This window comes from Sus scrofa, chromosome 2, assembly GCF_000003025.6.
Source record: "Sus scrofa isolate TJ Tabasco breed Duroc chromosome 2, Sscrofa11.1, whole genome shotgun sequence".
Taxonomy (NCBI): Eukaryota; Metazoa; Chordata; class Mammalia; order Artiodactyla; family Suidae; genus Sus; species Sus scrofa.
In genome coordinates, this window is record NC_010444.4 from 13,384,844 (window position 1) to 13,407,835 (window position 22,992).

Below are 22,992 nucleotides of genomic sequence, written 5' to 3' on the forward strand. Positions count from 1 at the left end.
CCCACCTCCAGCTGCCCCCGCCCCCACCTGCCACCCCACCCCATCCCACCCCACCCCACCCGTACGGCGAGAGCCGCAGGGCCAGGATGAGCATTGTTTACTCCTCTGTTGGTACAACACTTTCCCCTGGACTGGGAAGCTCGGATTTCCCATGGCGGTCTGACAGGTGGCACCTTTCAATCACAGCCGGTCCTTCCTGCCTGACCCCGGCCTCGTCCTGGGTTCATCTTCCTTCCCGTTGTACCCGCCTGGCCCGGGCGACCTGAAAACCATTTGGAGAGCGGTCACCAGCTGTCTGGCCTCCCCAGCCCATCCAGGGCCCAGGCTAAGCCTCCCCTGTACTGCCCCCCCCTCACCCATGTGCCTTTAAATAGACCCCTTTCCCCTTGCTCAGACTAAGCAGCTGCAGAAGGGAGGGCTGAAGAGGGGGTGCAGGGGGCAGCTGCCGAGGTGAGGATGTGGCTCAGGACCCACCAGAAGGAGATTTGGAGCGGGGGAGGGGCACAGAGGAGAGGCCCGATGGCCCAAGCTGATGGATCACTGGGCTTAGAGTCTAGAAGCTGCAAAAGCCGAGTTCTATTTTGAGCTGAAGGGACTGGTGCACAGCAGGCACTAAATAAATCTTTGTACTGAATTGAGATTTTGATCAGAAAACCTCTCCAGGTTTCCTGCGATCTAAGAAAGCTACTACCTTTGGAGAATGTTGGGGGGCAGGGCGAGGATGTCCCCACCCCTTACAAAGCTTGTGATTCTCCCAGTCACCTCCCTGTCCCCACCATTTCAGCCACACTGGCCTCTTTCCTATTCCTTCAATAAACTGATTCCTTTTCATATTCAGGAGGGTAACTTTTTGCTTCTACTCTTTACAAGACTGGTTCTTTCTCATTCTTCGGATCTCAGCTCAAATTTCATTTCCTCAGAGAGGTCTCCCATGACCTTGAGCTCCTCTCTATTGTTTCAAGCATATTTTATCTTTCTTCTTATATAATATGTGTTGGAATCCAGAACTACCTTATTTATTTCTTCGTCACCTGACTTACTCTCGAGGCTCTAAGTTCCATGAGGTCAAAGACTTTAGCTAGCAAATTGCCTGTGTCGTATGAGGTGCTCACTAAATGGATATTGGTTATATAAAATGGATATAGGCAATTTGCTAGCTAAAGTATTGTTAGTAGGAATATGGAATGGGAACTTGGGTACCTGTGTCTGGGATGATCTGAAAGTCAGGTTCAGGTACCAATGGTAGAACAGTCCCATATTGATGACTGGTTTGCTGCCTCTAGTGTTAAGATACTCCCTTCACCCATCTAGAGTTTATCTGTCCAAGGTTGGTGAGCTTTTCTATGTAGCTCTGTGGCCTGCTGTGCTCTTTAAAACTCATGCCTCAGAATTCCAATACGGCTCAGCAGGTTAAGGATCCAGTGTTGTCACTTCTGTGACTCCTGTCACTGCTTTGGCGTGGGTTTGATCCCTGACCACTGAACTGCTGTGTGCTGTGGGTGCAGCCAAAACAAAAAACCAAACCCAGAAAACAGAAGTTCCTGTTGTGGCTCAGCAGTAACAAACCTGGCTAGGATCCATGACAATGTGGGTTCAATCCCTCGCCTCACTCAGTGGGTTAAGGATCAGGCATTGCTGTGAGCCCGCGGTGTAGGTCACAGATGCAGCTCGGATCCCACTTTGCTGTGGCTGTGGTGTAGGCCAGCAGCTACAGCTCCGATTTGACCCCTAGGCTGGGAAATTCCATATGCTGTGGGTGTGGACTTAAAAAAAAAAAAGCAAAAGTATTGTTCTTCTTGCCCTACTGTCATTAGATATTGAAAACAGCCAAATATTAGGCCACTGTAACACTCACTAAAACTTGTCCACGGAGTTCTCAGATGGCTTAATGAATTAAGGATCCAGCCTTGTCACTGCTCTGGCTGGGATTCGATCCCTGGCTCCTATCTTCAGGGAATTTTGCATGCATGGGTGCGGCCAAAAAAAAAAAAAAAAAAAAAAAAAACTCAGACAATTCTTGTGTCTGTTGATCAGACGGTTTTTGAATACCTAGTATGTCCTGGGGATACTGTAGTGAACACAATAAAAATCGGCAGAACCAGATCATAGAGCAGACATTCGTGTGGGGAGATAGTAAGCAAATCAATGAATAGAATATGTCTTATGAGTGGTGGTTTTATAGAGAAAAATGAAGCAGAGAGGAGGATGAAGAGGCATCTTATTTGGGGAGGGGGGCCTACACTCTCAGATATGAGTGGTCAAGGAAGGTATCTCCGAGAAGGGGATATTGGAATAACATGAGAGAAGTGAGCCGCTCCCTGGGGGAAAAGCATTTCAGGCAGAGGGGCAGCAAGGGGAAAGGTGGGCGTGTGCTTGGCATGTCTGATGAGTACAAGGGAGGCCAGCCTGGCGGTGGCGGAGTAATGGAACTGGAAATCAGTTGGAGAGAAAAGGCAGTGAAGGTGCCGAATCACGTGGGGCCTTATAGGCTGTTGTGAGGACCGTGGCTTCTGCTCTGTGGCTGGAAGTCATTGGGAGTGTTTTAGGTTGTGAAGTGACCTGATCTCACTTCAACTATGTGCTGCTCGCTGATCCGAGCCAGTTACTTTTGTTCTGTTTTTTTTTTTTTTTTTTTTGGCTGTGCCTACAGCATTCCGAAGTTCCTGGGTCAGGGATTGAACCCGCAGCACAGCAGTGACCCCGGTGATAGCAGTGACAATGCTGGATCCTTAACTCACTAGGCCACCAGGTTACTCCTATCTTTTTTTTTTTTTTTTTTTTTTTTTTGGCTTTTTAGGGCCATACGTGTGGCACATGGAAGTTCCCAGGCCAGGGGCAAATCAGAGCTGCAGCTGCCAGCCTATGCCACAGCCACAGTCATGCCGGATCCTTTACCCATGGAGTGATGATGGGGCTCAAACCTGCACTGTCATGGTTACTAGGCCGGTTGGTTAACGCCGAGCCACAACAGGAACTCCCTGTCTTCTGTTTTTGACAAGATCACTCTGGCTGCTGTTTGGAGAGTAGACTGAAAGAGAATATGAATTGAGGTGGGGAAACCAATCAGGAAACTTCTGCAGTAACCTAGGGGCGAGATGGTGGTGGCTTGGCCCAGACAGTCAGCAGCAGGGAAGAGCAGTGGTGGGGAATGGTAATAGTGGATAAGAGTGATTGAGATTGTGCTGGTTTCCTCTTCAAGCTAACAGAATGACCATTCTGCTCACGCCATTGACGGTCTTATTCTCTCATCTCTTGCACATCTCAGGGGTGTCCACCTGGGCTGTTTTTGTGTTCTCTACACCGTTCCTGAGTAGTCAGGCCATAGGAGATTTTGGGCAGCCAGCCACCTGGCCTCCGTTCTCTGGGGCTGAGGTCCCATCCAAGAAGATGGTAGTACTGACCTTGTGAACCACAAATGCATAGTTCCCCTCTGGGAAACTGGGAAGGGGTAGGACATGGGTTAGATCAAGGGGCCAGAGCTTCAGCATGGCGCTGGTGGAGGTCACCGGGGTGAATCTGGATGCCAAAGAGACCTTGGAAAGCTGGGGCTATGTAAACTGTCTTTTTTCTTTTTTCTTTTTTTTTTTAGGGCCACAAAGGCAGCATCTGGAAGTTCTCAGGCTAGGAGTCGAATCAGAGCTGCAGTCACCAGCCTACACCACAGCTCACGGCAATGCTGGCTCCTTAACCCACTGAGCGAGGCCAGGGATCAAACCCGCACCCTCATGGGTATTTACTAGTTGGGTTCTTAACCTGCTAAGCCGCAACAAGCAGGCCAGGAAACTCTCTTTTACAAGAAGCTTCTGCACAGGGACAACTGGAGATAACTTATAGGTCCTCAAATGCCCACCTGTCTCAGGATAGAAAGAAAAGGACACAGTATAGTAGACAATAACATCATCATCAATAAGAACAATGAGGGAGTTTCTGTCATGGCTCAGCAGGTTATGAACCTGACTAGTATCCATGAGGATGCAGGTTCAATCCCTGGTCTTGATCAGTGGGTTAAGGATCCAGCGTTGCCGTGAGCTGTGGTGTAAGTTGCAGATGCGTCTCAGATCCCACCCAGAGCTGCTGTTGCTGTGGCCCAGGCCAGCAGCTGCAGCTCCAATTTGACCCCTGGCTTGGGAACTTCCCTATGATGCACCTGTGGCCCTAAAAAGCAAAAAAAGAAAAGATAAAGAAAAATGACTAAATGTTGACAATAGTTAAACCCTGGTGATGAGTGATTAGTATGTGGTTCAATGTACTGTCTTCTCCTCTTTTCTGTATGATTTAAATTTGTTCTAATAAAAGTCTTTTTAAACTCCCCCAAACAGGAGTTCCCGTAGTGGCTCAGTGGAAACGAATCCAACTAGTAACCATGAGGTTGTGGGTTTGATCCCTGGTCTCACTCAGTAGGTTAAAGATCCTGTGTTGCTGTGAGCTGTGGTGTAGGTAGCAGAAGTGGCTTGGATTTGGCCTTGCTGTGGCATAGGCTGGCGACTACAGCTCTGATCCAACCCCTAGCATGCCGTGGGTTAGGCCGTAAAAAGCAAAACAAAAACAAATACAAACCCCAAAGAACGCCTTCTTTTTATTGAGCATCTGTCATGGACTAGATACTTTAAGTACATTATCTTTTCCAGGGTTTTTTGGCAATAATTTTTAAAAGTATTTATTTTGAAATAATTATAGGTTTCCAGGAAGTTGCATAAATAGTACAGAGAGGGTACTGCAGGTTAAATTCTACTTAAGGTTTATCCACTGAAGACTAGATCTTATGTAACTACACACCATATCAAAACCAGGGAACTGGCATTGTTATAGTGGTGTGTACAGTTCCGTGACAGCTTAAATTTCTATAAACACCTCTACCCAGTCAGGACACAGAACCATTTCATCATCAACACAAAGGTCTCCCTTGTGCTACCCCTCAGGCACACCTCCCTCCCCCCAACTCTAACCCTAGGCAACAATCAATCCCTTCTCCTATCTCTATAATTTAGTCATTTTGAGAATGTTATTTAAGTGGAATCATAGTGTATGTAACTTTCCATAACGTCTAGTAAAAATCCCATCCAGGAGGCCAATTCCTCTTGAAAGAACCCATCTCCTTTTCCCATGCAATTTCTTATTTCATGTTTTATGATGATTTTTTTCTATTATAGTTGGTTTACAGTGTAATTTCTTTTATCTCATAATTTTTTTTTTATGGCCACACCTGCAGCATATAGAAGTTCCTGGGCCAGGGAATGAATGCAGGCCACAGCTGTGACCCATACCACAGTGGCAGCAATGCCGGATCCTTTAATCTGCTGCAGTGGGCTGGTGGGCCAAACCTGTGTAGGTCACAGATGCGGCTCGGATCCTGTGTGGCTGTGGCTGTGGCTCTGGCACAGGCCAGCAGCTACAGCTCCAAATCCACCTGAGCTGCTGCAGTCAGATTCTGAACCCGCTTCGACACAGCAGGAACTCCAATTCCATGATATGTTGACTATATTTTCAAAAGCAAAAAGCAGGGCAACATATGTTCACTAGAACATATGTATAATAATATATATAACAGCATTACCATAATAGCCAAAAACTGGAAACGACCCGGAAGTCCATCAACAAAAGAATAGATAAATGAATTGTGGCTTATTTATATATCATACACTAGACAGCAATAAAAAAGAATGAGTAACTGACATGAGGTTGCGGGTTCGATCCCTGGCCTCGCTCAGTAGGTTAAGGATCCAGTGTTGCCATGAGCTGTGGTGCAGGTCACAGATACGGCTTGGATCTGTCATTGCTGTGGCTGTGGTGTAGGCCGGCTCTTGCATCCCTGATTGGACCCCTAGCCTGGGAACTTCCATATGCCATGGTATGGCCCTAAAAAGGCAAAACGAAACAAAAAAAGTCAGGCACAAAACAAAATAATGTATAATTCCATTTACATGAAGTTCAAAAGTAGGCAGAACTAACTGATGGTTATAGAAGTCTAAATAGAGATTCAGTGCAGGACAGGGGGTATTGCCTGGGAAGGAACGTAAGATAACTTTTTAGGGTACTGCAATTATTTTGTACCTTGATCTGAGTGGTGGTTATAAAAATGAATATATATTTAAAAATTAAGCTTAAGATTATACATTTTATTCTTTTATTCATTTTACTGTCTGAATGGGATACCTCAGTTTAAAGTATCAGAGGACAGGGTTTGACAAAGATGAGTCCTTCGGATGAGTGTTTAAAATTGGGACTTTCTGAGGTAAGTATATGGTGACCAACCACATAAAGTGTCTAGCCCACCTTCTCCAATGGGCATTGTACCCTTACATTTCATTATTAGTTTGCATCTTCCAAGTTTTGTTTACTTGGAAATTCCTTGAAAAATCCAGGGATTGGAGTTCCCTAGTGGCCTAGTGGGTTAAGAATGCCGTGTTGGGAGTTCCCATCGTGGCGCAGTGGTTAACAAATCCAGCTAGGAACCATGAGGTTTTGGGTTTGATCCCTGGCCTCACTCAGTGGGTTAAGGATCTGGCGTTGCCAAGCGCTGTGGTGTAGGTTGCAAACATGGCTTGGATCTGGCATTACTGTGGCTCCAGCCTAGGCCGGCAGCTACAGCTCCGATTAGACCCCTAGCCTGGGAACCTCCATATGCCCGCGGGAAAATGCCGTGTTGTCGTTGCTGTGGCACAGGTTCAGTCCCTGGCATAGGAACTTCATTCCGCATGTCCCAGGCACAGCCAAAAAACCAACCAAACAAACGTCAAAAAAAGAAAACGAGGGAGTTCCCATCGTGGCGCAGTCGTTAACCAATCCGACTAGGAACTATGAGGTTGCGGGTTCGGTCCCTGCCCTTGCTCAGTGGGTTAACGATCCGGCGTTGCCGTGAGCTGTGGTGTAGGTTGCAGGCGCGGCTCGGATCCTGCGTTGCTGTGGCTCTGGCGTAGGCCAGTGGCTGCAGCTCCGATTCGACCCCTAGCCTGGGAACCTCCATGTGCAGCGGGAACGGCCCAAGAAATAGCAAAAAAAAAAAAAAGAAAGAAAAAGAAAAAAAGAAAAATCCAGGGAGATTAGGGTGGGTTTTTTTCATTGGTGGGGGGCGGGTTGCAGATCGAGGAATATATTAAGTTTTGAAAGAAAGAATTCACAGTACCCTCCTTTTCCCTCACCCAAAGGCTCTAGGTTAGCTCTGGCAGCAGCCACAATTGCTCCTATTCATCTCTTTATGGCCTAGGGCGTCTAGTAGAAGTTGAATAAGACACACTGTACTTTTGTGTGTGTGCGTGTGTGTCTTTTTGCCATTTCTTGGGCCGCTCCCGCGGCATATGGAGGTTCCCAGGCTAGGGGTCGAATCGGAGCCGTAGCTGCCGGCCTACGCCACAGCCACAGCGACGCAGGATCCGAGCCGCGTCTGCAACCTACACCACAGCTCACGGCAACGCCGGATCCTTAACCGCTGAGCAAGGCCAGGGATCGAACCCTCAACTTCATGGTTCCTAGTCAGATTCGTTAACCACGGAGCCACGACGGGAACTCCCCACACACTGTCCTCTCGACTCATCTTTCTGCAAGCAGGAACCATGCCTCACTTGTCTTTGCAACCCCAGAGAAAGCCTGGTGATCTGCACACAGCCGTATTCACACAAAGGCCCCAGGAGCACTTGGCTGCACATGGGAATCACCTGGGAAATTTTAAAATTTACTGATATCTGGAGTTGTCGTCGTGGTTAATTAATCGAACTAGGAACCATGAGGGTGCGGGTTCGATCCCTGGCCTCGCTCAGTGGGTTAAGGATCCAGCCTTGCCCTGAGCTGTGGTGTAGGTCGCCTGGGATCCCGTGTTGTTGTGGCTCCAGCATAGGCTGGCGGCTACAGCTCCGATTAGACCCCTAGCCTGGGAACCTCCATATGACACGGGTGCGGCCCTGAAAAGACAAAAATAAATAGATAAATAAATAAAGTTTACTGATATCTGAATCCTACCTCCAGGGATTCTGATTTAATTGGTAGAAAGTGAGGCCTGGGCATCAGGATTTTTTTAAAGCGTCCCAGGTGACCTTAAGTGCAACACAAGCTGAGAGCTGCTGTTTGCAGGGCGGGGGGGACGGACGACCCTTTTTCCTTCCCCGAGTCAGATATGCGCTCTGGACTCAGCTCTCCGGCGTTAGGGGCGAGGGTTACTGACCTCTGCGACCCTACCTCTCCTACTCAAAACACTCAAACCTCTCGGTGACACCCCCGGGGACTTGAATTCTAACAGGTTGCAGGCGCTCTGCGTTCGGCCTAAATCTCTATGGTATTTTTGAGTCCTCTCTAGCATGTGGGAGACGCCTTAGCCTTCAGACAGGGCCCTCTCTATGGTATCAGGTTTCCCGGCACCACCTAGATGGTACTTCATTCCGGAAGCGAGTACGGATCGGGAAGAGGCGGGATTTCCTCCCCGGAAGGGACCCACGTGCTTCCGCCTGACCCTACCTGGGCACCCGGTGAATTTCCAGTGTTTACCCGAAGTTGGGGATACCGGGGGCACAGTGACAGACCTCCGGCCGTGGTGAGCAACTTCTGACCTCAAAGTGACCCTGATGATGGTGCGGCCTTTTCAGTTTAGGGCCTGGTCTGGGTCCGGGCGCCGTAGTTCCGCGTATGATCCAGTTCTTAGGGCCCCCGCAGGTTCATGACAGCGGTTTAGAGTGTTCTGTTCCGGTTTCCCCATCTCCTTCTGGATAGAGGTGACCTCGAGGAGTTGGGCGTTAGGGCACCGAGGGTCGATTTACAGCCCCGCCATTAACGTGCTCTGTAACCTTGGGCAAGGCAGTGTCCCTTTTGCGGGTTCAGCCTCCACGTCTGTGAAATAGCGTATGAGGTCAGTGGCCCTTGCTGGTCTGATGGTCTGTGATTCCTCCACATTCTCCAGCCCCTGGTATGGAAAAGCGAATGGGAGGGCTGGGTGCTGACCGTGCCGTCTGTCCCCAGGTCTAGGAGGCCAGAAGGAGATCCCCTCGACCGTTCAGGGCTGAAATGGACCCACTCAGGGCCCAGCAGCTGGCAGCAGAGCTGGAGGTAGAGATGATGGCTGATATGTACAACAGGTAAGGACCGAGTCCGCACTACCTTGTCTTTAGAGAATGACCCTAGGTCACCCTTTCCAAAGCCAGAGGTGGATGACTTATGAAAAACGGTGGTCTACCCTCCCAGCACTCATCCCCCCCCACACCCCAGGCCCACATGGTTAAGGGCTAATCCAGATGTAGTGTGGGGTCACTAGAGGGAACTAGGCATTTAGATTGGGATGGAATTGACCATGAAGGAGCTGGACAGGAGGAGAGGGTCCATCTCAGGCTCTGGTTAGTTTCCAGGAATAGTTCAGCATTTGCCTTTTGACAAATAGCACATAGGCCACTAGTCACATTTCTTTTCTTTTTCTTTTTTTGATTTTTAGGGCTACATGTGTGGCATATGGAAGTTACAAGGCTAGGGGTCGAATAGGAGCTGCAGCTGCCAGCCTACATACACCACAGCTCACTGGCAATGCCAGATCCTTAACCCACCGATTGAGGCCAGGGATTGAACCCGCATCCTCATGGATACTGGTTGGGTTTGTTACTACTGAGCCATAATGGGAACTCCAAGTAGTTAACATTTTCTAAACTCTTACTCCATCTTAGACACATGTTGGAACATTTTATGTGCATTATCTCTTTTTATCTTTGCTGGATTAATTTTACTTATCTTGTTTTAAAGCGAGAACATTGAGGCTTCTGGAGATTAAGTAACTTTCTCAGGGTCCACAGCTGGTCAATAGCAATGTCAAGACCAGTACCTCAGTGTGACTTCTAACTAGTGCCTATAACCATTTGGCAAATTTGGGAACAAATCATAGCTTCACCAACCAGCACTTCTATGGCCTTGGCCAAGTTACTTGGACTGTTTGACCAGTGGTTTCACCACCTATAAAATAGAGTTAATAATAATACCTTTCTCATAAAGACATTATAAATATTTAATGTTAAAATATATGACAAGCTCTTAGGACTAAGCCAAACACAAGCAAGTAAGCAGTCAACAAATATCTGATAATTTTTTTTTTTTTGGTCACGTCCAGGGCATGTGGAATTTCCCAGGCTAGGGATCGGACCTGAACCACAACACTGGCAGCCAGCCGCTTCAGTGACATTGCTGGATCCTTAATCCACTGCACCACAACGGAACTCCAAAATTTGCTATTTTTATTGGCTTAAGCTCTCTGGTGTCCTCTCTTAATTAGTTGCTTTATCTTGGAGGCTATATATTAGAATAATTTTTAAAATTTATTTATTTAAAAAATTTTTTTTTTTTGTCTTTTTGCCTTTTCTAGGGCCACTCCCACGGTATATGGAAGTTCCCAGGCTAGGGGTCAAATCAGAGTTGTAGCCGCTGGCCTACACCACAGCCACAGCAATGTGGGATCCAAGCTGAGTCTGCGACCTACATCACAGCTCATGGCAACGCCGGATCCTTAACCCACTGAGCGAGGCCAGGGATCGAACCTGCGACTCATGGTTCCTAGTCAGATTCATTAACCACTGCGCCATGGCGGGAATTCCTAGAATGATTTTTAAATGTAGGCTGTGAAGTCATACTACCTGGGTTCATAGCCCGGCTTTATGTGCCTTAATTTCCTTATCTGTAAAAAGGTGGATAACGATTGAGCCTACCTCATAGGCTTTTCACAGGCTCTACTAACAGATCCACGTCAAGCGCTTAGCATGATACCTGGCCCTAGCCAGTATTCAACATAGGGTTCCTGTTTGGTCAGTTATAAACATGGGCTCGACAAGAACGTTCCAAGATGGTTGAGGAGTGAATGGGATTTACACTGCCTCCTTGGGAGGTGAAATCAGCGTCGCAGAGCAGGAATGGTTGAGAGTTCCTCTTATCCATGGGATGCTACTGACCCAGCCTTGCCCTCCCTTCTTTCTAGAATGACCAGTGCCTGCCACCGGAAGTGCGTGCCTCCCCACTACAAGGAAGCAGAACTGTCCAAGGGCGAGTCTGTGTGCTTGGACCGGTGCGTCTCCAAATACCTGGACATCCATGAGCGGATGGGCAAAAAGCTCACAGAGTTATCTATGCAGGACGAAGAGCTGATGAAGAGGGTGCAGCAGAGCTCTGGGCCTGCGTGAGGCCCCAGACAGTACACCCCAAGGTGCACCCTGCCCCCTCCCACTTGTCTAATAAACGTGCCCCTGTTGGGTGTCATCTGGGAAGACGGCCGGGCCTATGCTCTTTCTGGAGAGTCTCCAGGTGCCTGGAGTATGATAGAGCTCTTTCCTGGTCAAAGAAGGGTATTTGTCACACTGGAATGTGACCGTATACGTGTGTGTGTGTGTGTATATTCATATATATGTTATGTATTAAAACAAGTTTGTTGACTCCTGCAGTGTGCAAAGCAGTGTGCCTGACGCTTTACTTGGGAGTAAAAGCAATGGTCACAGACTCTACCAGCAGAGGGGGTCTGATGTGTTTAAAAACATAGGCTGGTTCTGTGGCTTAAGTTTACACCCCACGTCAGCCACTTGCTGTGTGACCCTGAACATGCAGTTAACTTCTACATCTGTAAACTGGGGACAAATATAAGGCTATTGTGAAAATTAAATGAGTTCATATGAGTAAATCATTTAGCATAATGACTGGGCCATAGAAAGTGTCCAGTATATATATTATTTCTATTTAACAACTTAAAACTTTAAGTGCAGACCTTTTCCTAAATGATGTAAAGGAATGATTTAGAAGAGAGGGTGAAAAGTAGATGGAACTTAAGAAGTAGTGGGAGTTCCTGTTGGGGTTCAGCGGTAACAAACCCGACTAGTGTCCACGAGGATGCCGGTTTGATCCCTGGCATCGATCAGTGGGTGGGAGATCCAGCATTACCATGAGCTGTGGTGTAGGTCACAGACAAGGCTAAGATTCTGCATGGCTGTGGCTGTGGTGTAGGCCAGCAGCTGTAGCTCCTCTTCAGCCACTAGCCTGGGAACTTCTATATGTGGCAGGTGCAGCCCTAAAAAGACAAAAGAAAGAAGTAGCCATAACCGCTTGGTTCTAAATGGCAGTATTGACATGTGTGATGGGACCCAGCCTCACGTGTGATGTATGCGATCCAGGGAGGGGACCAGGTGATACCCACTGCCATTTGGTGGTCACCTGCATCAGAATCAGTGACTGTGTTCCTCACTCTTCGTAAGCTACCCAATCTAGTCTACCCAGCAGGCTGAAGGTCCTTCTAGGAAATGGGGGTTCAGGTGGTTGCTGGGGGCCGCAGGAGTGGCACAGTGAGAGAAGCCAGGGCTGCTTGCTGCATGTTCTGTTTTGTGCAGGAGAGGCCCCATCTAATTCCCGTCCTGAGGGATGCCCTTGGAGAACCGTGCAACTCTTGAAATGTATAGGCCTCTGTACAGAAGGAGTTTGGTTGATGCCAATGCCACTGTGCTAGTAGTGCCTTCGCAGTAGAGGGAGTGTCTGAGACAGACCTCATCAGGTCTTTGGGCTGAAAGTGAAGGAGACAGTAGAGGCAGTGGGTTCCAGGCTTAAAAGTCTAGGTTCAAGTCAGATCACCTAGGGTGAAATGCTAATTTTCTGGCCGCATGATCTTGGATGAGGGCTTTAACTGCTCTGTGCCTCAGCCACCCCATCTATAAAGTGATAAAAGTACCCACTTCAGGAGTTCCTGTCATGGTGCAGCAGAAACAAATCCGACTAGGAACCATGTTGTTGCCAGTTCTTCGGTCCCTGGCCTTGTTCAGTGGGTTAAGGATCCAGCATTACTGTGAGCTGGGGTGTAGGTCGCAGACACGGCTCGGATCTGGCATTGCTGCGGCTGTGGTGCAGGCTGGCAGCTGTAGCTCTGATTTGACTCCTAGCCTGGGAACCTCCATATGCCGCAGGTGTGGCCCTAAAAAGACAAAAAAAAAAAAAGTATCTACTTCATTATTGGTTGTAAAAATTTCAATGTGTTAACAGCTAGCGCACACAGGAAAGTGCCCAGCTCTCCCATATTAACTTTTCAACAGTGTTAGCTGCCCGCTTCCCCTTTCGCTGACTGTAAAGAGACTCCAGATAGATCTTGGGAAACTTCAAAACCATTGTCCCTTTACCTAAGGGGTGGACAGAGAGCTAGGGTTCTTTTCTGGGTACTGAAGTGCCATTTTGGTCAACAGGTGGTGCTGTCTGCTCACGGGACCAGCACGGCTATAGCCAGTTCTACAAACGTGTCGTATTTGTGTATTCTTTGCAGCAGTTGTGCTAAGAGGAAAGTGGTGAGGAAAATAGATATTGTACTTACCCTCAGGTTTAGCAAGGGACATCAAAAATTCTCTGATAGCACATAGCTGGAACGTCTAGAAGGGGTGGTAGTGGAGAGATGTTCCAGCTGGAGAGAGAGAACACTTGCAAAGCTTTGAATTGGCAGAAAGTGTGGCACATTCGAGAAACAAAGCTTCGGCGTGCCTGGCTTGCTGAGTGGGAAGGGAGGTAGTGGTAAGATATGAGACCTGAGGGCTGGGCAGATGCAGCTCCAAAGAGCCTGGCGAGATCTGTTGGGATTTTCCCTGAAGGGTATCTGCAAACTGTTGAAGGATATAAACCCTGGCAGTGAAAATGATGGATCTGCATTTTAAAGGCTCCCTTCAGCTTCCAGCCAGGTGGATAGTGGTAGATGATGGCTTAATGAATCCAGGGGAGATGTGAGGAAAGGGCATGATGCAAGTTAAGAATAGCATCTTAGGGAGTTCCCATTGTGGCTCAGTGGTAATGAACCCAACCAGCATCCATGAGGACCTGGGTTTGTTCCCTGGCCTTGTTCAGTGGGTTAAGGATCTGGCATTGCTGTGAGCTGTGGTGTAGGTCACAGACGAGGCTCAGATCCTGCGTTGCTGTGGCTGTGGTGTAGGCCAGAAGTTACAGCTCTGATTTGACCCCTAGCCTGGGAACTTCCATATGCCAAGAGTGCAGCCCTAAAAATAAATAAACAAACAAATAAATAAATAAATTTGCATCTTAATATAATTGCTATGTTACATGTAAGTATATTATTTCAGTTAATAACAAGAGTATTATTATTAATATAAGTGCTAATACATAGATTATTTCAGTTAAATCTTGTAACAACTCCGGGGCAGGTCTATTATTCTCATTTTATAGGTGAAAAGCTGAGACTCTGAGAAGTTAGTAACTTGTTGAAGATCATGCGACAACAAGTGGCAGAACCAGGATTCTGATTTATTCAGACACCAGAGTCCGCTTTTACCCACTCCTCTAGGGTCGATGGGGTGGGGAAGGAATACTCCCTGATGAGGTATTTGTCAGTGGTGTTTAATTAGCAGTATTGTTGCCCTGCCACACACAAAGAACTACAGAAAGTGTGCAAAGTGAATTAGCCAGGTCCCTGCCCTCAGTGAATGAGTGTGGGGGCATCAGGGTGGGCAGAGGAGAGATGGAACAAACACATAAAGAGCAGAATAGTTTAGGCCTTTACTGCTGTAGAGGAGTCAAAACCTTAATCCTCAGGTGTGTGTTTGCTAGATTATCAGTTTTAAAAGGCAGGAAATGTGGAGTTCCTGTTGTGGCTCAATGGTAACGAACCTGGGTATCCATGAGGCTGTGGGTTCAATTCCCACCCTCGATCAGTGGGTTAAGGATCGGCATTGCTGTGAGCCGTGGTGTAGGTCACAGATGCAGCTTGGATCCTGCTTTGCTGTGGCTGTAGCACAGGCCAACAGCTGTAGCTCTGATTTGACCCCAGGCCCAGGAACTTTCATATGCCGCGGGTGTGGCCATAAAAAGAAAAAAAAGTCAGGAAATGTCTTGTAAAAATCTGGACTTTGGGGAGTTCCCGCTGTGGTGCAGTGAGTTAATGATCTGGCTTGTCTCTGTGGAGTTGCTGGTTCAATCCCCTGCCCCAATGCAGTGGGTTAAGGATCTGGCGTGGTTGCAGCTATGGTGTAGGTCAAAGCTCCATCTCAGATTCTATCTCTGGCCCAGGAATATACCACAGATGTGGCCAAAAAGAAAAAAAAAAAATCTGTAGTTTGCCTTCTTTTGACAAATTAGATGATGATCTGACAAGTCAGCCTACATTCCCGCTTGGCAGCAGTCTGCTGGAGGATGGGCAGAGGCTTGGCTGTCCACCGCACCTCCTACCACTCGTTTCTTCCCTCCTCGTCATCTGCGTGACCGGCAGGCATTTGGCCTGCACTTTCTGCTCTGGGTTTTCAGATGAGCTGGATGCCATGTGCGAAAACACGTTGTAAATGTCTTGGAGTGGGCAGCCTCTCAGATGCCCCTGATGCTCCTGCCTGCTGCTGTTCATTCCTGTTCATTCCGAGTATAATCCCCTTCCCTTGATGGTGCTCTAAACCTAGAGACTCGCTGCTAATGAACACAGCAAGGGTGGTGGAGTGCCACTTGCAGGGCTGCGGTACAAAAGATGTATTGGCCCTCTTGTTAGTATCTCTCTGACTCTGTCTCTCTTGCAAACTCCGATGAAGCAAGCTTCCGTGCTGTGAGCTGCACTATGAAGAGGCCTCCATGGTGGGGAATTGCGGGTAGCCTCCAGCCCACGGTTAGGGAGGAACTGAATCCCGCCAGCAACCACATGACTGAGCTTGGAAGCAGACCTTCTCCAGTTGAGCTTTCAGATGACTGCAGTCCTGGCTGACACTTTGCGGCCTTGTGAGAGACCCTGAAGCAGAGGACCCAACCAAGCTCTACCCCGATTCCCAGCTTAGAGGAACTGAGATCATAAATGTTTTGGGGAGTTCTCATTGTGGCGCAGTGGAAACAAATCTGACTAGCAACCATGAGGTTGCAAGTTTGATCCCTGGTCTCGCTCAGTAGGTTAAGGATCCAGTGTTGCTGTGCGCTGTGGTGTAGGTCTCAGTTGCAGCTTGGATCCTGCACTGCTGTGGCTGTGGCATAGGCCAGCAGCTGTAGCTCATTCGATCCCTAGCCTGGGAACCTCCATATGCCACCAGTGTGGCCCTAAAAAGGAAAAAAAAAATTTTGCTTTTGTTTTTGTTTTTTTTGTTTTGGCAGAGTCTATGGCATGCAGAAGTTCCTGGGCCAGTGATGAAACCCATGCCATGGCAGTGACAGTGCCATGTCCTTAACCACTATGCCACCAGGGAACTCTAGTAAGTGTTGCTTTAAGCCATTACATTTGGGGGTGATTTTTTTTTTTTTTTTTTGCTTTTTAGGGCCACTATGCGGCATATGGAAGTTCCCAGGCTAGGGGCTGAATCGGAGCTACAGCTGCTGGGCCAACGCAACAGCCACAGCAGTGCCAGATCCATGCAACCTACACCATAGCTCACGGCAACACCGGATCCGTAACACTGAGCAAGGCCAGGGATCAAGTGTGGGTCCTCATGGATACAGGTGGGATTCGTTACCACTGAGCCACAATGGGAACTCCCATTTAGGGGGTAATTTGTTTTTTGTCTGTGTCTTTTTGTCTCTTTAGGGCCACATCCATGCGGTATATGGAGGTTCCCAGGTTAGGGGTCAAATCAGAGCTATAGCTGCCGGCCTATGCCAGAGCCACAGCAACATAAGATCCGAGCCGTGTCTGCAACCTATACCACAGCTCACAGCAATGCCAGGTCCTTAACCCACTGAGCAAGGCCAGGGATCGAACCCGCCTCCTCATGGATGCTAGTTGGGTTTGTTAACCGCTGAGCCACGATGGGAACTCCAGGAGGGTAATTTGTATGCAGCCATAGTTAACCACTACACAGACAGTTCTCACAACTGTTACAGTTGTTGGGGGCTATATTTGGTCATTCTACAGCTACACCTGGAAGGGGCCAGGCACCATTCCAGGCACTTGGGATACACCAATGAACAAAATAGGTAAAGATGCTTGCCCTCTTGGAACTTGTATTCTAGGGCCATGGTATAGAAGTCTGGGTTGGCAGTGCTGTTTTGAAGCAAAGACAGCTCCTTCAGTTCCTGGAAGTTGGTTCTTAACCTTTCAGGTCTTAGACCCCTTTGAAACTCCAACAAAAGCCACGGACTGGTTCTTCAGGAAATTGTACGTGCACATAGAATTTCACATGCAATGTTATGGATATTCATAAGAATTCTTGTGGGCTGAACTGAGGGGTGTCTTGTGATGAGCATTGTTTTAAATGCTGGAGCAAAAATAAAGAAGACAAAAAATCAAAGGGTGGGGAGACAGATATTAAAATCAGTCACTTTTAGGAGTTCCCTGGTGGCTCAGAGGGTTAAGGATCCAGCATTGTCACTGTGGTGGTACTGGATCCATCCCCAGCTCAGAGATTTCCACATGCCTAGGGTGTGGCAAAAAAAAAAAAAATCAGTCATGTAATTTGTGATAAGTGCCACCAGAGATGTCCAGGGAGCTGCGGGGCTGTGTAAGGGGATGTGCCACCAAGCCTGGGTGCTCAGAGAAGCCTGTCCCCCTGGATGTGATACAGGTGAGTAAGATTTGAAGGATGAGTAGGTATTTGCCAGGCCAGGGGCGTGGCGAGTGGTGGTTTCTGTGTTAAGTGGTGGGAGGATAGTGGGGAGGAGGGTGGGCTCAGGTCCCTGCCCTCTGGCCCATATGGGCCATCAAGGGAATCAGACACGTTATGATGAGTTTTGTCAGAGGGAGATTTCAATATTATGTAAGTCATATAGTAATGGGACTTATTTTTTTATTAAAATATAGTTGATTTAAGATACTGTGCCAATTTCTGCTGTATAGCAAAATAATCCAGTCATACATATATATATATATATATATATATATATATATACATTGTTCTTCTCATCTCATCTTCCATCATGGTACTAGCCCAAGAGACTGGATATAGTTCCCTGTACTGTACAGCAGGATCTCATTGCTTATCCAAGGCTTTTTTTCTTTTTTCTTTTTTCCGCCATGTGGAAGTTCCCAAGCCAGGGATACCAACGGGATTTATTGTCAGGCAAGGAGCCTTCCTCTACAAAGTGACCGTTAAGTCAGAATCTTAAGGATCAGTTAGATGGTCCAGGGCAAGGGAATGTTCCAGGCCCAGGTGGGGGAACATGGGATGTTAATGGGTGAGATCAGGGCACCATAGATCATAGGAGAGCCGCCAGAAGGGAGGTGGAGGCAGCAGGGGGAGGCTGGGAAGCCGGGTGCACCCCAAGAGACATTGTTGGGAGTCTGTACATTCGCCAAACAGTCATGGGAAACTTCCACGGGAGTGGCCTTCTTGAAGCTGTGTTTCCAGTAGATCATTCTAACTGGAAGGTGGACTCATGGGCACGAGTGGAATTGGGAAGGCCAGGTTGAAATGGTCACAGAAATCCACGAAGGAACTGGGGTGACCTAGGCTTGGGGCCAGCAGGGGGTGGAGAGGAGAAGTCTTTAAAGGTGGGAACCAGGAGTTCCCGTCGTGGCTCAGTGGTTAATGAATCCGACTAGGAACCATGAGGTTGTGGGTTCAATCCCTGGCCTCAATCAGTGGGTTAAGGATCTGGCATTGCCGTGTGCTATGGTGTAGGTCTCAGACGCAGCTCGGATCCCGCATTGCTGTGGCTGTGGTGTAGGCCAGCGGCTACAGCTCCGATTAGACCCCTAGCCTGGGAACCTCCATATGCCATGGGTGCAACCCTAAAAGGACAAAAGGAAAAAGGAAAAAAAAAAAAAAAGGTGGAAACCATAGGCTGGCTGGTAGGTCGGATGTGGAAGGTGAAGCTGGGAGCAGAGTCTGGATAACTCCAGTTGGGCTTTAGGCAACAGCATACAAGGCTGTGCTTTTACTGACACAGGCAGTGATGGAGGAAGATCGAGTTAGGGAGGAGGAAGGTCATTTTCTGACATTTATCATTATTATTATTTTGCACTTCTTTTTATTATTATGATTGTTTTTATTTTTGCTTTTTAAGGGCCACACCCATGGCATATGGAAGTTCCCAGGTTGGAGGTCAAATGGAGCTACAGCTGCTGGTCTACACCACAGCTCACAGCAACGCCGCATCTGAGCTGCATCTGTGACCTACACCACAGCTGGATCCTTAACCCACTGAGCAAGGCCAGGGATCGAACCCCCATCCTCATGGATACTAGTCAGGTTTGTTACCACTGAGCCACAACCTGAAATCCTGAGTGCGTCTTATTATCTTAGAAGATTCAGTAAAGCTGACCTGTATCTACTTTTCCAGCTGCAACGTCATATCTCAGTCCCCCTCATGCTTTGTACTTTTTTTTATGACTCTGCCTCTCCTTCAGCTCCCAGGCATTCTTCTGCTGTAGGTCCTCTCCATGCTGTGTCCTCCTCTTGGGGGCTGATAAACTGTACTGATTTGGGCATGGAAAGTCTCATAGCTTCAGATCTTGGTGCAAACAGTATCTTTAAAAAATATTTTAAATTAAAGTAGAGTCGATTTACATTCTGTCAGTTCCTGCTGTACAGCAAAGTGACCCAGTCATACATCTATATATATATGCTCTTTTTCTCATATTATCTTCTATCACGTTCTATCACGGGCAAACAGCATTTTTAAGGACTCCTCCCTGACCTTCGGTCTAGCTGCGTCTGCGACCTACACGCAGGTTCAAACCCTGGCCTCGCTCAATTGGTTAAGGATCTGGTGTTGCCCCGAGCTGTGGTGTAAGTTGCAGACCTGGCTTGGATCTGGCATTGCTGTGGCTGTGGCATAGGTCAGTGGCTACAGCTCTGACTGGACCCCTAGACTGGGAACATCCATGTGCCATGGGTGGGGCCCTAAGAAGACAAAACTAAATAAATAATAAACAACAATCTAAACCAAAAGAGAGCAAAACCGCAAAATCCAGGAGTTCCCATCACCCATCTCATAATATGGGAAGTCCTTAGTCTAGCAGCGGTCATTCCAAACTGACCCCAGCCTACGTTTCCAGCTCCCTTCCCCACTATGTCCTTCCACTCATTCCACAAATGTTTACCATAGGCTGTTACGTGCCACGTCCTGGATGGGCAGCAAGCAAATAATTCATGTGCAATGTAGTTCCCACGGTTCCTGCCCTCCAGAGATTTATAGCTCATGGCGAGGGAGCAGGCAATGAAACTGCTGATTCTAGAGCAGTATGAGGGCTTTATTTCAAAATAGCATAGCTTTTGCAGGGAATTCACAGACAGAGCCCCTAACCCAGCCTAAGAGATCAGAGCTTCCAGAAGGAGGTGAAACTTGAGATGAGTTGTGGAAGATGAGTGCATATAAAATGAAGATGGAGGAGTTCCTGTCGTGGCGCAGCGGTAACAAATCCAACTAGGAACCATGAGGTTGCAGGTTTGATCCCTGGCCTTGCTCAGTGGTTTAAGGATCTGGCGTTGCTGTGGCTCTGGCATGGCCGGCACAGCTCGATTAGATAGCTGGAACTATATGCGCTAGTGCCCTAAGACTAAATAAATAAAATGAAAATGGGACTCTGTCATTCCCACGAGGAGACAAGGCAAGATGCAAAGGCAAGGAGGTGTACAAACAGCTGGCTTCACACTTCATTCCACAGGTGTGTACTGAGTGCCTCTTAGGGGCCAGGTGCTGTTTTAGGTGCTGGAGATCCAGCTGTGAACACAGCAGACCAGACCCTGGCCCTCGTGGAGCTGACAGCTCACGAGGTGAAAATGTGGAAATGTGGATTGGAGATAAGGGAGGGAAGGCCCTACAGCTGGAGGGGGCGCACAAAACCCCTGGAATTTGAATTTAAGTATAAGGATGTGTTCACGTTCACAGGGAGTGGACTCCCTAATATTTTGTTGCATTTTCAAAGGGATCCATCTATGATCGCCTTGGGTCATGGGGTTCTTATGCTAGTGCCCCTTGTGCAAAGCTAAGGAGTTTGACCTTGATCTGGAAGTTCTGGGAGCCAGTAATGAATTCTGAGAAGTGAAACCATCAGAGCCTCATACTGTACTCCTGCCAGAGAGAACTCCCTGTGCCTTTTCCGCAGCTGAGCCTTCGCTCTTGCTGTTTCCTCCTGACCTGGAGGAATGGAGAGGGCCATTAAAAAAAGCCAGCCAACCAGACCTGGCTTTACATCCTGCTTCTGCCCACTATTTTCCAGATGCCAGCCTCCAGTCTTTCCCTCTGTGAAGAGCTGTGAAGTTGAAATGAGCCTGTAATGTCCTGAGGATTTAATGATGATTTTTGCTTGGAAAGTGCCTGGCATATGCAGTAGCCACTCAGTTCCTCTCATGGCTATAGGTAGCTCAGCTCTCCAGAGATGCCCTCTCGTCTGGGGTCTGGAACTCCCCTGAGTGTTTGCTCACATGCCCACAGAACTTGGTGAGTATCACCAATGTCACTCTCAACACTCTGTCCTAAACTCCCATCTGTGTTGAGTTGCCTCTGTCCTCATTAATCCACACCACAGTTCGAGCAGTGACACCTTCCCCTCTATTTTACGGATGAGGAAACTGAGGTTCAGGGAGGTTGAGAGATTTATCCAGAATTAGTAAGTGTCTGCAAGCATAGCAACACCGCATTTTCTAAAATAATAATAATGACTGCAGTAACAATGCCTGTGAACCTTTATTATGCTTACTTTGTGCCAAGAGCTGTGATGAGCATTTTACCTGCCTCAAAACTTCCAATTCCAGCCCCCACCTCTCTGCGGTACCATTGTAGGTACTATTGTAAGGTAGGTACTATTGTTATGAGAGCTTACAGGAGGAAACAGGCTCAGAGAGGTTAAGCAATTTGCCTAAGGTAACCCAACACTCAGACCAACAGTCAGACCTCTGACTAATTCTACGAAGACACCCGTGTCATCCTGCCTCTCAGAAAACACTACTCCCAGCTGCACAGATCAAAACCCCACCCAAGCCTGCCCTGCATCGCGGTCAGTATGATCCAGCCAAGGACTTGTTCTTTGTTTTGACCAAGGATACATAGGGCGCTGCCCTGATTAGCCTAGGGGGCAGGGAGAGGGTAGCGGGAAGGAGATCGGGCAGAAACTTTAGGTGCAGGGGAGTGTGCCTGGGAGGGTATCTGGGGACCGGACGGCGAGTCACGTGCGCGTGAAACTCGACCTAGGGGGAGGGTTAGGGGAGAGCCCCCGCCCCTACCTCGGGGCGCAGCCCCGGATGGGTGTAAATACAGCTATTAACTCCGTCGATGTATTTCTTCCTAGCCTTGTTTCGCGGATTGGTGGCACCTGGAGGGTTCTCAGTCGCCACCTTCTTCCAACGGGGCAGAGGAGGTGAGAACCCTAGGCTGTCGGGCTGAATCTCCGAGGCCGCCCAGACCCGACGCGCAGAGAAGCCCGGTGCGCCGGTGCGGTTCCGACCTCCGGCAGCCCGACACAGGCTGCCAAGAGTGTGCACTCGCCGCCGCACAGGCGCTGCGCTCCCCAGGGGTCCGCGGCTGCAGGAGGCTCATTTGCCCCGAATCGGAGGTGAGCAGGAGGTGTGGCTGGGGGTGGGGGGTGTCCCCGGCTGCGCGTCCGCTGAGAGCCACCGGGCCGGTTCTCACCGACTCTCCCAGGCTCCCCAAGAAAAACCCGTTACCTGAGCCGGCGGGTCCTGCCACTCCAAGCGCGTCCCTTCCTCCCCTGTAGTTTGGCCCCTCCGACTCCCCCCTTCTTCCCCGCCTCCTCGCTGCACTTCCTCGGTTTAGAGCCATGCTCTTGGAGTTTGAAAGGACCCGCGGGAACTCCCCAATGCAAAGCTCCATTTCACAGATGAGAGTACCGAGGCCCTCGTGCTTTCCTCCGCTCTCTCTCGCCAGCTCCTGCTCGTCCTGCCCCTCTGGTCTCTGCTTTTCTCGGTCTCGCCCCCGTAGCTGCTCTCCGCCCCCGCGCCGCCCGCATCCAGTCTCCTCCCGCGGTGGGGGCCGTGGCCGAGGCTGGGGGAACTCGGGCGCCTTCTCTCCCTCTGGTAAATGCAGCCATCCGCCAGCCCGTCCGCCAGCCCCTCCGCCGCCGCTGTCCTTATAAAGTCAGCGGCCGCCGGACTTCCTGCGGGAGCTCGAGCCCCCTCCCAGGGCTGGAGAAGGCGAGCTGGCTCCCAGGCCCGC

General features: G+C 48.8%; 1 protein-coding gene and 1 long non-coding RNA gene across 2 annotated transcripts in view; both read left to right on the forward strand.

The window, feature by feature from the left end:
• Positions 8,382-11,398, forward strand: TIMM10. Its single transcript, XR_002341482.1, has 3 exons — positions 8,382-8,521; positions 8,944-9,059; positions 10,931-11,398. It is a non-coding gene; the product is annotated as a translocase of inner mitochondrial membrane 10 (long non-coding RNA).
• SLC43A1 (solute carrier family 43 member 1) overlaps positions 22,203-22,992 on the forward strand; it is a 29,225-nt gene continuing 28,435 nt past the window's right edge. Inside the window, 1 exon segment of the mRNA XM_021083036.1 lies at positions 22,203-22,372. The gene's annotated coding sequence lies outside the window, so the exon portion shown is untranslated.